Source organism: Lissotriton helveticus, chromosome 2_2 (genome assembly GCF_964261635.1).
Source record: "Lissotriton helveticus chromosome 2_2, aLisHel1.1, whole genome shotgun sequence".
Lineage (NCBI taxonomy): Eukaryota > Metazoa > Chordata > Amphibia > Caudata > Salamandridae > Lissotriton > Lissotriton helveticus.
The window spans coordinates 2,837,119-2,853,558 of record NC_136060.1 but is presented as its reverse complement, the minus strand read 5'-3'; positions in this window follow the sequence as shown (position 1 = coordinate 2,853,558).

Here is a 16,440-nt window from a genome sequence, read left to right as displayed (position 1 = left end):
AGGACTGGGGTCGACTAGGTCTCTATCGAATATATTAAACTTAATAGTGAGTGCCAGCTAGCTCAGAGGTCACTAGAAATGTTCTCGAATTCACAAGAAGGGATTAGTTTCTGACAACCGTATAAACATGACAACTTTGTTTCCCAAGAATAAGAAATATATCTCTAGAGTCGTGGAAACAATAGATAATTGTTTCACTCAGTCACTCGTGCATGCTTCGTTTCTACAGAGGTGCAGAGAAACAGAGAGGTGGGCATTTTCAATAAAAGGTTTTATTGAACATTCTTCTTTCCCATGCAAGAAAATTGAACTGCTACAATCGTAAGGCAGACTGCGAAGTATAATGCGTACAGCGAGAACAATATTATAAAATAATACTGTAAGAGCATTGTATGGTTTAAAATGGCTAAAAGATACTCAATTGGTGCTTCTAAAATACGCCTACCCCAATGTACCTAAGTCAAGTATGCGGGAAGAAGTAAGTATTGTGTTGCATAGGTTTAGTTTTCTTTGCCAAGAATCTATCCAAGATTTCTCTAGGTTCTAATCAGCTCCATAACTTAGTTTAGAATGAAGGAGGTCTGGTATCTCAGTCTAGGGACTCGATTTCCCAACACCCCACAAGGGGAGCTTGGAAACGCTAGAGCTGGATTCTCGCCAAGAGAAATGCAGCCTCTCGATCAGTGCATCAGCTGGAGGGGCGGCTTCCATCGGCACCTGCTGTAGCAAGCTGCGTCGGGCAAGTAGATAGTCAAACTGCTCCGGACCACTGTGTCTTGCGAGAGCAAGTGAAGGCATATTTATACCTTGAAGGTGTCTAATTTGACGTAAAGTCGGGCATAATACCGTCAGGAAAGAACCCCTAGGGAATAGTCGCTCTTTGCAAAGTACATGAGTTCTCGGACAAATCAATATTCAAGCAAGGGAAGGTCCCTGACTGCTTAAGCCGATTTTCCAAGAAATCGTTGTGAAGTTGGTACAGGTGGAAGTAGCCAGGCCTGTTTGGTCTGCATGGGCTATGTCTAAATAAGGGATTGATTTATATGCCTATATTAGGGCAATGTGAATTGTACCTATATAAGAGCATGAATCGGGAAACTTAACTCGGAGCCTAAAACGCCACACAACACACCCTTCCCCAAGACAAACACACCTGGGCATCCAACGCAAACGTAACAGCCAGAGGACTCCACACTTGGTTCTCCAACTGTGCAGACGAGCTCGCCCTACTACGCAACCCCAACAAACAGCGCCCCAGGAAAGCCGCATGGTTCATCGCTGATCTCCAAGAAGCTTGGGGCACCTGCAGATGCCTGGAGAAGCACCAAGACAACCAAAAACTACACCACCTACAAGGACGCCACAACAGACTACCACAACCAAATTAGAACTACCAAGATAAATTTAATCCACAAGAAAATCCTCGCCAACTCCAAGGAACTCTTCAGTGTCATCCAGGAATTCACCAACCCATGCAGCGAAGCCACAGACATCACCCCGTCCCAATTCCTCTGTGACAAGCTTGGAACCTACTTCCACCTCAAGATCCAAAAACCTCTACAACAACTTCGTAGACCATCCACCGGATGCCTCAGCTGGCCCCCCGCCCTTCAGAGATTCCAGCCAGCCCACCATCTCCAACTGGGCACCGTTCACAACTGAAGACACCGCCTCGACCATGAAAGGTAACCACTCGAGGGCCCCCACCGAGCCCTGCCCTCCCCACATCTACCACAGGGGCACAGCCGCCATTGCACCCAAATTACAATGCACTATCAATACCACCTTCAAAACAGGCACCCTCCCAGATGACTGGAAGTGCACAGAAGTAGGCCCCTGCTCAAGAAGCCCACAGCGGACCCCACCAACCTCAAAAACTACCGGCTCATCTTGCTCATCCTCTTCGCAGCCAAAGTTGCAGAGAAAACAGTCAACAGGGAACTGACATGATTTATCGAAGACAACGCTGTCCTCGATCTGTCCCAATCTGGATTTCGAAACAACCACAACACCGAGGCTGCCCTAGTCGCTGCCACAGACTACATCTGCACCCTCCTTGACCAAGGCCACTCTGCAGCACTCATCCTACTCAACCTATCAGCAGCCGTCGACACCGTCTCTCACCACACGCTTGACTACACAATGCCAGCATATAAGGAGCAGCCCTGGGCTGGATCTGATCATTCCTCACCGGAAGAAGCCAAAGGATCATACTGCCAACCTTCCTCTCTGATCCCACAAAAATCACCTGCGGAGTCCCACAGGGGTCCTCACTGAGCCCAACCCTCTTCAACATCTACAGTGCCCCCCTTGCAGCCATCGTCCGACAAAATGGGCTCAACATCGTATCGTACGCTGGCGACACCCAGCTCATCCTCTCCCTCACCAAAGACTCCACCACTGCCAAACTCAACTTCCAGAAAGGAATGCAAGACGTAGCAGTTTGGATGACCAACAGCTGCCTGAAGCTCAACGCCGAGAAATCAGAAGTCCTCGTCCTTGGAACCCCCCCTTCAGCATGGGACAACACCTGGTGGCCAACTGCCCATGGTAGCCCACCTACCCCCTCAGACCATGCCAAAAACCTTGGCATCGTACTCGACTCATCACTCACCATGAACAGGCAGGTCAACGCTGTCACCTCCAGCTGCTTCAATACCCTCCGCATCCTCTGCAAGACTTTCAAATGGATCTCCCTGTGTCAAGGAAGACAGTCATCCATGCACTCATCACCAGCAGACTGGACTATGGAAATGCACTCTACACCAGCATCAATAAGTCCTTATTCCGCAAACTCCAGACAATACAAAACACCGCCACCAGACTCATCCTCAGCATCCCCCGACACGAACACAGCCAACACCTGTGAATTCTCCACTGGCTCACCGTGGAGAAAAGAGTCACCTTCAAAATCCTCACTCAGTCCTACAAATGCCTACACAACAACAGACCCAAACACCTCAACGACAGAATCAACTTTCACGTACCCAAAAGAAACCTCAGATCTTCCAACCTCTCACTGACCAAAACCCCTCGCATCCACAGAGCCAGAGCAGGCGGAAGCTCTTTCTCTCACATTGTAGCCAAGACCTGGAATCAGCTACCAGCAGAAATCAGACACGCCCCCTCCTTGAACACCTTCAGGAAGACCCTCAAGACCTGGTCTTCAGCTAAACATATCTACAGACCCCCCCCTCAGTGCCTTTATACCCCCACGGGTGAGTAGCGCGCTTACAATTTTCTGATTGATTGATTGATTGATTGTACATTCAAAGGACTGTCCTGATGCATGAGCCCATCCTTGCTGCTTCATCCCATGCATAGCGGAGTAAATCCATTGGTTAGTTGACTGGCCTCCTTAGTAAACTACAGGGTGATAACAAGATCCAGAGACCTCAAACCCTGCATCTGGTCTCTGGCTAGAGCCCACCAGGTGGTGCCCAACCAGTTGCGGGTCCCTGGAGCCGGTGATAAAGGTGCCCCTCTAGCCAAAACCTGAAACCCAAAAGTGACGAGAACCATTAGAAGACTGGGACCTACCTGCTTGCCAAACTGCCGGCAGTACATCGCTGGTTGATCTGACTTTACAGTAGCTCCCACTTCTTTCTCCTCCTTAGAAGTTTACTTTGAGAAAACCTCTCTTTTTACATGGCCACCCCCTTTTTTGAGGGCTGATGTTGATGACTTGTTTTTTTCTCTGTGCACTGTGGGACATCTAACCAGCACCAGTGTTTGTGCTCAAACCCCGAAGATTGGATAACTTATAATGATTCTAGTTAACTTTCCAATAACGCTATAATATGCTGTGGTATAAATGGCAAGGAAGGTTTAATGTGACATATGCACCTATTAACTGCTACTTTGCCATCCGCAACTGTGATAAGACAAACATGACACCAGGCCTACCAATGTGGTTTGACTGCTGCAGTTTTAAAACTACAACCCTCAAAATTACTCTTTTGGCAGCTGAAAACCTCCCTTCAAACTTTATTAATTCACCCCAATGTAGGTCCTATAACCTATAAGGCATGGTATTTAAGGGCAAGGCATGTAAAAACGTGAAGTTATCATGCTCTTACAATGATAAGCACTCAAAAGCTGTTTTCACAGTAGGAAAGGCTTGATGGCCCTTACAGAACACTTGGAAGCAATATTACATATTATTTCTGCTGTCTCAGGCTAAGGGCCAGGTAGAAAATGTTTAACTAATGCAATTTATATTTATCAAACACCCAACATAATGGTGGAGCCACATCTGTCATAAAAATGAAGGAAAATGTGCTTTTTAGAAAGCTAGCTTTACCCTGCATGAAGCTCCTGTAGGCTAATTCGATGTATCCCTCCAACTGTTACCCTGCTAGTGAATGGGCCAGATGAGATGTGAACACTGATCCCAGAGCAGAGGCAATGACTTGGGTGTGGTGTGGTGTCTTTTTCCATCTGTCAGGAAGACCAGTTAGGCTGTGTCCTGAAACTTAATTTACTTTGAAATGGTCTTCCCTGTCACAAGCATGGGTCAGATGACACTTGAACAGCCCCCTTTCTATGTCCTCTGAGGCAGCCAGTCACCAACCTTGTAGAGAGAAAGCTGCCCCAAAGGAGAGTCTGCTCATTTCCTGATCATGTCTATGGCTGGGCACACAGGGTGAAAGGTTTCACCATCTTGTATTTAGGGTGGTTGCTGGATCTCTCCCCAAGGGAGGACAGGTCCTGCCATGTTGGATTTAGTAAAAAATGGTATTGTGGGATTTTTCGCAGGGGGCTACACAGAAACTGCTGTAAAGGTGGGTGTGGTTACCCCTGAGAACATTTCCCTCATCAGTTAGGGAGGAACCATTAGTCACCCCACCCACAGGCTAGTATCAGAACACTCTGATCCTGTTGAAGAGCAGAAGGATTGCACCTGTAGTTTTGAGACCTGTGAGGAGAGTTAAACGACTGGACTTGCTCCCACTTGTACCCAGGACTAAGAAGTGGGCTTCAAGGATCATTTGGTTGACATCCTGTGTAGGCTGAAGGGCCACAACAAGAAGTGTCCAGCTGATCAGTACTAACTGGACTTGATCTGGATTTTATGTTTTACCTCTGCTGGAGTGAGTCGTGTCCCTCAAGTGCTATTTCTGAGGTACAGGTACTCTTGGCTGTATCTAGATTGACTTTTCTTATCACATCCAAAAATTTGTGGACTTTAGGAACTCTGCAGAACTGGAGCCTGACAATCCAATTCACCCATGGAGAGACCTAACTGGGCTAAAGAAACAGGACACACCCCCTCAGAGATTCTCCATAGCAGCAAACCTGTTTCAGCAGGACTTTAGCGAGAAAGTATCAAGCCTTGTGAAGAACTCATCAAACATAGCGAAAAGCTTTGATTCACTGGAGGTTTCTGAGCTTGGAAAAATAGACTCAGTCCGTAAGTAAAAAAAACTTCCCTGGCAAAGGCCCCAAAAGGGTGCAAAATTCATATTTTCCTGCTCAGAGCATTTCCCGTCAACACCAAACCTTCAGCAGGATGTCCTCCAATAATTATCTAACATCGTGTAGCACTCCCCGGCTGCAGCCTTCTGCCGTGCCCCACTGAAGGTTTTTGACTTCATTTTTTCAAACCAAGTCCCAAGTAAATTCTCCAACAGTGTTGAACCTGGTTGATGTATTCAACCGTCTCACCTGAAATTGCACCTAAGTCCCAGTGTACCATGACCAGTTCACCTTCATAGGCGCTTAGTGCTGACACTTTTACTTAACTCTTCTAAAATTAATTTCTCTGGTTTACCTCATTGGATTTTTGTGTCATTTTGTTTATTACATCATCGTCTATTTTAACAAATTGGAGTAGGATTTTCATTGTGTTGTGTTTTTGACTTCACAACTGTTCTAGTACTTGTAAATGCTTTGCACCCTTTCTTAAGTTAAGTCTGTCTGTTTTCCACATTTTTTAAAGTTAAATCTGTCTGCTCTGTGCCATATCTACAAGTGGTTGAACTCAGGTTTACATGACTAAAACCTTTAACTGGACCTAACAAGACAACCATCTTCCAAAATTAATAATTCACTTTCTCGCATTTACCTAATGTTTTGGGCAAAGTAGTGGAAAAATTCAAGAACTGCATGCGAACTAAAGATGCTGTCAGAGTAAAATAACAGAATCACATGCTAAATTAAGTAAATGGGTTGTAATAAAGATGAGACAGTTCATAAATCACAATAGAAAATAATTATATGGAGGCATGGCATACTAAATCAGTTCTTCAGTTTCTAAACACATTTGAAATGGCTCTATTTTGAACATTAGAACAAAGTTAAATGCTAAATGGAATAAACAGCGTGTTTTTCAGAATATTCAGCAAATCCATGCTTCGAATAATTGGAGGATGAACAGCGAACACAATAAAATTGTGTCATGGCAAGTAAAAGCAATCCATGTATAACTACCACAGCAATATTAGCACACCACGGAATGCATTTTTCAAGACTGCTAATATTTGCATACATAATATTTTTACAATATAGCACAGAGATAGTAAAATCGAATATGTTTTTGTCAAATGCATATTACCTATTCTTGTCTGTAATACATGTTTTTGTTTTCTTTATTTCAGGGGATTGGTGTGGCGCAGTGGCCGGAACGGACTTGCAGATCGATCACCCAGTGCAGGCGACAGCTCAGCATCATGTGACTCAGGGCACTAGCTCACTTAATATCCCCGATGGCCTCAAGCACCTTGAGACCCTTAATGGGTGATATATTTCCGCTTTACAAATTGGAATAATTATTATTTATTTAAAAAAACCTAGCAATATGTCTGATATAGTCTGTCAACTAGATAACGACAAATGCACATGTAGGGGTGCTTTTATACACATGTCTTAGGAGTAAAAAAGGGAACATGCACTAACTTCAGTCCACCTTCATCACAGGTTATTCACAAAAGAGAACATGGAGTATTATCTGAAACGTGTCAGTGATCAGTTTATTCATTCAGGAAATATATGCTAAGCCATCTTTAGTGTGTTGGTATTGAATATAATTTTTTCAAACTAAACTGTAACTTTCTCTTCTGATTTCGGTGTACTTTCTTAGTCTACTAATAGAATTTTAAAATTTCCTTCAAGCTACAGGGTTAACAACAGAACTTGAGTCTAAGGTCAGGAAAATATGTGTTGGTGCATACAACCTATGGGGCACATATTCAGCTTCACCTTCTAATTCTTGATTATATAAAGGTCCTATTGGCAAGGTGAAAGGGTTATGCTTCTAGTGCACATGCTGTAACCCTGTGAGAAAAGATTCAAGACTGAAAGCAAATATGTGGTATTTATACTGCTCCACGGAAATCACAAAACGTTCATTTATTAAACAAAGACTTGGAAAATAGTGACTTACATTCCCTAACAGATTTGGAATGTGTCAGGTAAGGTTTCACAAGAAATCCCTCACAAATAGTAAGAATTTAAGAAGATCAAAGACCTTCAAAAATGTAAACCTGAAAGTTAACAAAAACATATAACACGTTCCTATAATATCTTATTCCATTCCAATTCACTCACCAATTCTAAATTTGACCTGAAGAACACATTTGCAAAAGGTTCAGAAAGCTCCCTTTATCTCTGATATGCAAACATTATGTACTTAGAGGGAAATCATACAGACTGTATGGCACACAGTGAAATAAAAATGGAAAAAGAAATAGTCATGCAGTATGAAATGAAATCATGTCCATTGATATTGCTAAATACTATGCATTCTTCTACTCACCTCTATAAAAATCAGTCTTGATATTAAAAGAGATGTGACTTACTCATATGTTTCATGGATCAATATATGCTAAGTCAAGGAAAAGAACTTTGTAATCAGGGGCCTGAATAAGTGTGCTTTATTTCTGTAGATTCATGCTGTCACCTGTAAGTCCACTGAAGAGTTACCTACTCATAGAACAAAATTGTATTTTAGATTGGGAAATTCAGTGGCACCTTATACCTAAAACTGGAAAAAGATTAAACTACTAAAAAAAAGTGTGAATTCTACATTTCAAACCCCTCAAGATACATTCTACACACTAAACAGTGGCATACTATAAAACAATAATAGGATACTACACACCTCTTCCCCTTTGAAAAATATATGCACATACTTTTATTTAAACCCGACCATAAATAAAATTCCAAAATATAATACAAAAAAACCTAACAGTAGGGCTTAACATAGGATAACACCATCTTTTTGAAAGAACATAAATGTATGCTCAAACATAGTCTTTCAGGAACCTGGGAGGAACTAACCTGCGCCTACTATGTCCAGGTTCATTGTCGTTATCACCTCAGTGGATACACATTTTTTCCCAGGTTAACATGTACCACTACAGTTCCATTTAAATTCCATATGTGGTTGTCACTAAGCTCAATGGAATTTGGAAATATGTCCACAATCCGGAAAGGGGCAGAGAATTTAAAGGGTTCCACCTTTCGATGGAATTTTCACCTTCACCATGTCTCTGACACTCACCTCAGTAGGACTAAAAGCTTTACACACATCAAACCTTTGTTTCCTTATCCACATTCTCACATGTTGGGATCTTTTCCAGTCAGTGTCCTTACACACTTCCCTCTTAAGCTTGTTGTACCTTATCCATGGTGGTGCTACCAGAGTGTTAGCTTTCCTACCCTGAAACAATCCAAAGGACACCCTACTCGTGACTGAGTGAGGTATTTGGAAGTACATTTTAACCAAGTCTCTTTTATCTTCCATATCTTTGGACACCAAGTGGACATTTTTGCTCAAAATACAACCTTGGAACTCCTCTCTGCCGAAAACATCTCCGACAAAAGTAATGACCTTACTCGTCTGTACACTTTGCATAATGCAAACTTCAAGCCTACACAAGATTAGCACTAAAACACAATACTGCTCAGCCTTACTCATAATTGGCCTCAGAATTTCCAGAGCTACTTCCTACAACACTCTCACTGGGTTGTTTCTTATTATATTCTGTGGAACTCTTATTTTGCAGCTCTTGTAACTAGAGCAGCATTCTATGCACTCTCTTACACGCCTCTCAACTTGTGTTAATGTTTGTCCACCAGAAATGCAACCTGATTCTCTCTGTAATCTTAGAAATTCCTAAATGTCCAGGGTGACCCAACTGTGTAAGCTTCTCTCTTACTTTACTCAGAGGTGTCAAACTTGTACCTCTCAAAAGCAGCACATTATTTTCAGGCCAATAATCCTTCACTGTCCAAAACCTCAAACCATTCTTAGGCACACCTTTTTCGGAGTTCCATCCTCTCCTGACCAATATCCTTATCTCTTTTAGAATGTCATATATATTCAAAAAACACTTCAACTTATCTTTGCTGCCCACCCCTCACATACTTTATAATCATCATTGTCCCAAATCTCATCCTCCATATCAGAAACATGCTCTATTGGCTTAGGACTCAAGGGTGGCAAATAATCTGCAACCTTGTTCTCCACTCCAGGTGTATACACCACTTTGAAAATGTAGTCTTGTAAAGCCGCTACCCATTTACAGATTTGACTTAAAACAGCATCCACATGTTTCATATAACATATAACTTTGACTGGCTTATGATCCGTCCTCACTTCAAACTCCACACCTGAAAAAATTCTTCAGTTATTTTATAGTCCAGTAGATGCAAAGAGCTTCACGCTCAATTGCATAATAACTGTTTTCAGGCCTCACCAAACTTCTAGACATTAACATATTAGTTCTTTCTATTCCATTCTTTGTTTGATTAAGCACTACACTTAACCTTTTAGAGAAGGCATTGGTGATCAAATTGGTGCAATCTCTGACATTAAAACTTTGCAAAGGTGGCATTATTAAGACGGAATTTTACATCCTGGAATTCATGTTCACATAAGGAGGACAAATTAAACTTAACAGACCTCAAACATTAACTGCAGCTGAAAAAAGATGGCACAAACCTGTTATAATATTGGACTATCCCAAGAAAAGATATACATTCTACCTTTTCCTTGGGAACATGTAAATTGTTATTGGTTTTATCCAATTATTCCTTAAGTTCTACCCCCTCTTCACTCAGCCTATGCTGCAAGTAATCGATTTCTGATTGATTACATTTACATTTATTCTCCTGTAAGGTCAAATCTCTCATTTTGAACCTTTCTAATACCAACTTTAGTCTACAATCTTGTTGGACCCATAACACTTCATCTTGATAGATTTTCACCTAGAACCACATCTAACACATTCTCCATTGCTCTTCGAAAAGATGCAGCAGCAGGGTTGAGTCCAAATGGTAATCTAGGAGATCTGAACATTCCAAGTGGCTTGATAAATGTAGTCAAATCCATAGATTCACCATAAATTTAATTTGATGATTTTCCGCCTTTAGGTCTCAAGGTTGAGAAAATACAAGCTTCCCCTAATTGTGTAAACATCTCTGAAATCTTTGGGAGAGGACACTTATTCACCACCACTGCTCTATTGAGACCAGTTAGATCAACACATAAATGTATATCTCCTGAGGTCTTACACATCAGTACTACTGGTCACATTCTGTAGCCTCAGTCTTGACAATTATCCCCTACTTTTCCAGTTTATCAAGCTCAATCTGCATGTTTTTTTTTCTCAAAGCTAGGGATACACTTTGTACCTAGCAAGCAATGGAAGAAATTTCACTCTTCATAACAATTTTCTGTGTGTAATCAGACAGGCATCCAAACTTCCTTAAACACATCACAGAGTTCTCATGTTACTCCAGTCAAACTTCCTTTGAGCTTAACTACTGCATCAGGCAAATGTTTCAAAATATTGCTCTGTTTATTTTTAGGATCTAGCATAATCTGAAATATAATTAATAATACTTCATCAAGTTTTGGATCGTCTTTCTACATCCAATCATGAATTTGATTTGATTTGATTTGATTTTATGATTTCTAGAGCGCGTAGCTACCCTCGGGCGTCCCAGCGCTAACGTAAAAGCTTGACAGTACTCCTGGAGATGGTTTATTGGGGGAACAACCAGGTTTTCAATAATCTGCGAAATGAAAGAAGATTATTTTCTTTGCGGATGTTAAGGGGTAAACTGATCCATAGCTTTGACGCGTTATAGGAAAAGCGGCGACCGCCAGCACAAACTTTTCTTATTCTGGGAACGCTTGCTAGAACCAGGGAGTCCGACCTGAGCTGTCGGGATGCTTTGTGTGGTTTGATGAGGGGTCTCAGTATTGGTGGACCTTTGCCTTGTAGGATTTTATGAGAGATGCACAAGGCTTTGAAGGAAATGCGTTCTTGGACGGGAAGCCAATGAAGAGCTGTGAGGGAGGGTCTGGCTGAGCATCGAGATTTTGTTCCCGTCAGAAGTCTTTCTGCAGCGTTCTGGATATGTTGCAGTTTTTTTATAACCGCTACAGGTGCCCCTAGGTATAGGGCGTTTCCGTAGTCTAATCTAGCCAAGATGAGGCCCTGAATCAGAATTTTTCTGGATGGGGGGGAATGAGCGGTAGGATCTTACGGGCTGCTCGCATGAGCCCAAAGCAAGTGCCGGCTGTTTTCCTTGCTTGGGCTCTAAAGCTGAGGTCCTGGTCTAGCCAGATGCCTAGGCTTTTGATTTCTTGCTTTGGTATCGGGGGAGTGCCCATGCTATCTGACCAGGCAAGAGTTTTGGTGAGATTGTTTGGGTTGCCTAGTAGCATGATTTCGGACATTTCACCATTGAGTTTGAGCCTGGAGTTGCCCATCCATACAGATATGTTGTGCAGGCAGGAGACAAGATTATCCATTGATCGATTGGCCTGGTTGTTTGAGACAACTAATTGAGTGTCATCAGCATACATCACCACTTTTATGCCAAAAGGAGAGACGATGTCATCCAGAGGGGCCATGTAAACGTTAAAAAGAGTGGGTCTCAGAGAGGAGCCCTGAGGGACTCCGCAGTTCAAGGAAAAAGATTTAGAGTGGCCGTGACTATCGGCCACTTGGAAGGTCCTGTGTTCCAAGTAGGATTTTAACCATGCCAGGGCAGTGTCCGAGATGCCCGTTTTTCTGAGGCGGTGGAGAAGGATGATGTGGTCCACCGTGTCGAAGGCTGTGCTCAAGTCCAGGAGGATCACTGCCACTGATCCTCCTGAGTCTAGAATGGTCCTTGTTTCCTCAGTTACTGCCAAAAGGGCGTTATCAGTCCCCTGTCCAGGTCTGAAACCAGTTTGAGAGTGTCGAAGGAGATTGTTAGACTCTAGGAATGTTGACAGTTGTTCATTTACAATTCTCTCAGCCACTTTACAGATGCCTGGGAGGAGGGAGATGGGTCTGAAGTTAGAAGGGTCCAATGGGTCTAGGTGAGGTTGTTTTATGAGTGCACGCACTACTGCCTTTTTCCAACTAGCGGGGACTGTGCCGCAGGAGAGGGAGGCATTAATCAGTGTTGTGAGATGGGAAGCTATAGTAGGGGCTATTAATTTAAGTTTGCTCATAGGAGCTGGGTCATCTGGGGATCCACTCTTCACCCGGTTGAGAGTATCCATCAGCTTCTCAGTAGAGACGGAGAGGAAGGCTCTCAGTGTCGGTGCGTCTGGGTTGAATGGACCCGCTGGGGGGACAGTTGAAGGAGAGGTGTTGGGGAAGATCATTGTGATTTTTAAAATTTTAGCTGAGAAGAATTCCGCGAGTTGGGTGCACCTGGCGCCGGTGGGATCTGCGGCAGGCTGCGGCTCAGGGATTTTCAGAAGACTTTTTACCACGCGGTAAGTTTCCCTGGAGGAGTTGGATGCAGCCAAGATTTTCTGTTCATAATAAAAGGCTTGGGTCTTTTTGATCTGCGTTTCATATTGTTTCATAGCCGATTTATAGGTTTCTTTGTTGTTCACGGTCCAGTCTTTTCTCCAGATACGTTCCAGTTTTTTACATTTTTTGCAAAGATCACGAAGTTCCAAGGTGAACCAGGGGGATTTGAATGAGTTTCTCTTACTGGTGAGCTGTTTAACGGGGAGAACTGCATCCAGGGAAGAATTTATCCAATCTAGAAATTAGATGTCTGCTAGCGAAGGATCTTGGTTCAAGGTAGGAGTGGAATCTAAGAGCTGGTGGGTCCAGGCATCAGTGTTGAGTTTATTCCACGGGCGCGAAGGCGCTTGGGGTGGAGGGCATGGGCCTGGTTTGACAGGAGATAGGGATACTGAGGAGGATACGGTGGTGATCAGACCAGGGGATAGGTAGGGGGGAGGACGTGGAGAGTTCTTGGATATTTAAGAAGATGGGGTCCAAAAGGTGGCCCTTTTTGTGAGTGGGCAGGAGGTTTTTCAGTGATAGGCTGATTGCAGAGAGATCTTCCTTGAGGTCATCCGCAGTTTTGTTCTCTGGGTCGTCGAAGTGGATGTTTAAATCTCCTAGCACTGTAAAGTTGGGCGATACGCAGGCTAGGGAAGAGGCAGTTTCTATAAGAGAGTTAGGAAACTGTTCAAGGGGTCCCGGGGGTCTGTATATAAGTATACCCGACAGAGTTTTTTCCGGCGAGAGCTGTAGGGAGAAATGAACATTTTCACAATTGAGGATTGGACTATCCTTGAAGTGGCAGGTGAGGTCGGCTTTCGTGATTATTGCAAGTCCGCCGCCTGTTCCTTGCGGTCTATCCAGATGTTTGATTGTATACCCTGGGGGGAGGGCTTGGATTATATCTGGGTCAGATGCGGAGTTGATCCACGTTTCCGTGAGAAACAGCACTTCAATGTCATGGTTCTGGATTAGTGAGTTTATTTCGGTGCAGTGTTTAGGAAGTGACCTGCAGTTAAGCAGAGCCATTTTGACTGTCCGTACTTTGGGGTTAGGCTGCAGCGTGCGTTTGTATGTGCAGTGATTGCATTTGGTATGGGGGTCTTCAGGAGAGATTGAATGAAGACAGAGATCCGGGGTGCTTTTTGCCAAATTGCGAAGAGTGTCTTCCGAGTACGTGATGGGGTCTTTCGCAAAAGGAACAGGGGGACTGGGCCCTGGGCTCGTACTGGCGCGGACGGGCGCAGACGGGCTTGCCTTTGGCGCGCTGGCGGCGCGCTGGGGGCGCGCCCGCAGCGCGCATCCGCTGCGCGTCCGGTGGAGGCACATCCTTATGAGGACTGTAGAGGGGCGTGGCCTAAGGGCGGTGGGCGTGGCCTCACTTCCCTGCAATATGGCGGCAGTTAGATGACAGGTCCGCAGCAGCGTTTAGATCGGCAGCGCGGTAAGGGAGCAGCTCTCAGGAGGGGCGAGTGCTCAAGGAAAGTGTGAAACAGAAGGTGAATATTTCTTAAAAAAACAGCTATTAAATCAGTGCTCTTTAAAAAAATGGCGTTCGTGGCTCCCGGCTTCCGCCTCAGGAGTGGTGTGTCAGGCTAATGCGGCTTGTTTACTCAGCGCGACTATGTTGTCTGTAGGGGGGGCGTGGCCTAAGGGCGGTGGGCGTGGCCTCACTTCCCTGCAATATGGCGGCAGTTAGATGACAGGTCCACGACAGCGTTTAGATCGGCAGTGTGGTAAGGGAGCAGCTCTCAGGAGGGGCGAGTGCTCAAGGAAAGTGTGAAACAGAAGGTGAATATTTCTTAAAAAAACAGCTATTAAATCAGTGCTCTTTAAAAAAACGGCGTTCGTGGCTCCCGGCTTCCGTCTCAGGAGTGGTGTGTCAGGCTAATGCGGCTTGTTTACTCAGCGCGTCTATGTAGTCTCCAGGGGGCGTGGCCTAAGGGCGGTGGGCGTGGCCTCACTTACCTGCAATATGGCGGCAGTTAGATGACAGGTTCGCGGCAGCGTTTAGATCGGCAGCGCGGTAAGGGAGCAGCTCTCAGGAGGGGCGCGTGCTCAAGGAAAGTGTGAAACAGAAGGTGAATATTTCTTAAAAAAACAGCTATTAAATCAGTGCTCTTTAAAAAAACGGCGTTCGTGGCTCCCGGCTTCCGCCTCAGGAGTGGTGTGTCAGGCTAATGCGGCTTGTTTACTCAGCGCGACTATGTAGTCTCCAGGGGGGGCGTGGCCTAAGGGCGGTGGGCGTGGCCTCACTTCCCTGCAATATGGCGGCAGTTAGATGACACGTCCGCGGCAGCGTTTAGATCGGCAGCGCGGTAAGGGAGCAGCTCTCAGGAGGGGCGCGTGCTCAAGGAAAGTGTGAAACAGAAGGTGAATATTTCTTAAAAAAACAGCTATTAAATCAGTGCTCTTTAAAAAAACGGCGTTCGTGGCTCCCGGCTTCCGCCTCAGGAGTGGTGTGTCAGGCTAATGCGGCTTGTTTACTCAGCGCGACTATGTAGTCTTCAGGGGGGGCGTGGCCTAAGGGCGGTGGGCGTGGCCTCACTTCCCTGCAATATGGCGGCAGTTAGATGACAGGTCCGCGGCAGCGTTTAGATCGGCAGCGCGGTAAGGGAGCAGCTCTCAGGAGGGGCGAGTGCTCAAGGAAAGTGTGAAACAGAAGGTGAATATTTCTTAAAAAAACAGCTATTAAATCAGTGCTCTTTAAAAAAACGGCGTTCGTGGCTCCCGGCTTCCGCCTCAGGAGTGGTGTGTCAGGCTAATGTGGCTTGTTTACTCAGCGCGACTATGTAGTCTCCAGGGGGGCGTGGCCTAAGGGCGGTGGGCGTGGCCTCACTTCCCTGCAATATGGCGGCAGTTAGATGACAGGTCCACGGCAGCGTTTAGATCGGCAGCGCGGTAAGGGAGCAGCTCTCAGGAGGGGCGAGTGCTCAAGGAAAGTGTGAAACAGAAGGTGAATATTTCTTAAAAAAACAGCTATTAAATCAGTGCTCTTTAAAAAAACGGCGTTCGTGGCTCCCGGCCTCCGCCTCTGGAGTGGTGTGTCAGGCTAAATTGATCACAGATGTTTTCTTATAAAGTCCCCTAAAACTTGCAAGTGGCTGTTAATTTGTGAAAACTTGCAACATAACTTTCCACAGACTCCTAAGATATTTCTATTGGCTTACTAAAATGATACCTCTCAAGGAAAGTACTCACTTTTGGGAGGTAATGCATATCAAGAGTCTTGATACACATATCCAACTCATTTAACCATTTTGCTTTGCTCTCCTCAATATCTGGGAGGTATTCCAATAATTGTTGCCCTTCCAGGCCCAAGCAGTGAAGCAAGAGTGAGACTTTCTGTTTGGCACTTAATGTACCACAGACTCAGTGACGTTGTGACGTTACAACGCGATCAAAATTATCGCGGTATGTTACATCGCAGTTTTTGCAATGCAAGTCATTACAACGACTTGCTCTGGAGGGCGCTGGACTTAGGAATAGTATGATTTACTATTCCAACACCAGTCAACATACAGTAGGAAGGTGTTGGAATAGTAAAGTATATTATTCCTTAGGTTAGAGTGCCATCTAGCACAAGTCGTTGTAATGACGCATTGTAAGACCCGCGATGTAAAGTCGTTACGATGCAATGCCACGCGTGGTAATGGATGTTTCCTACTCAGACATAATGAAAAACAAT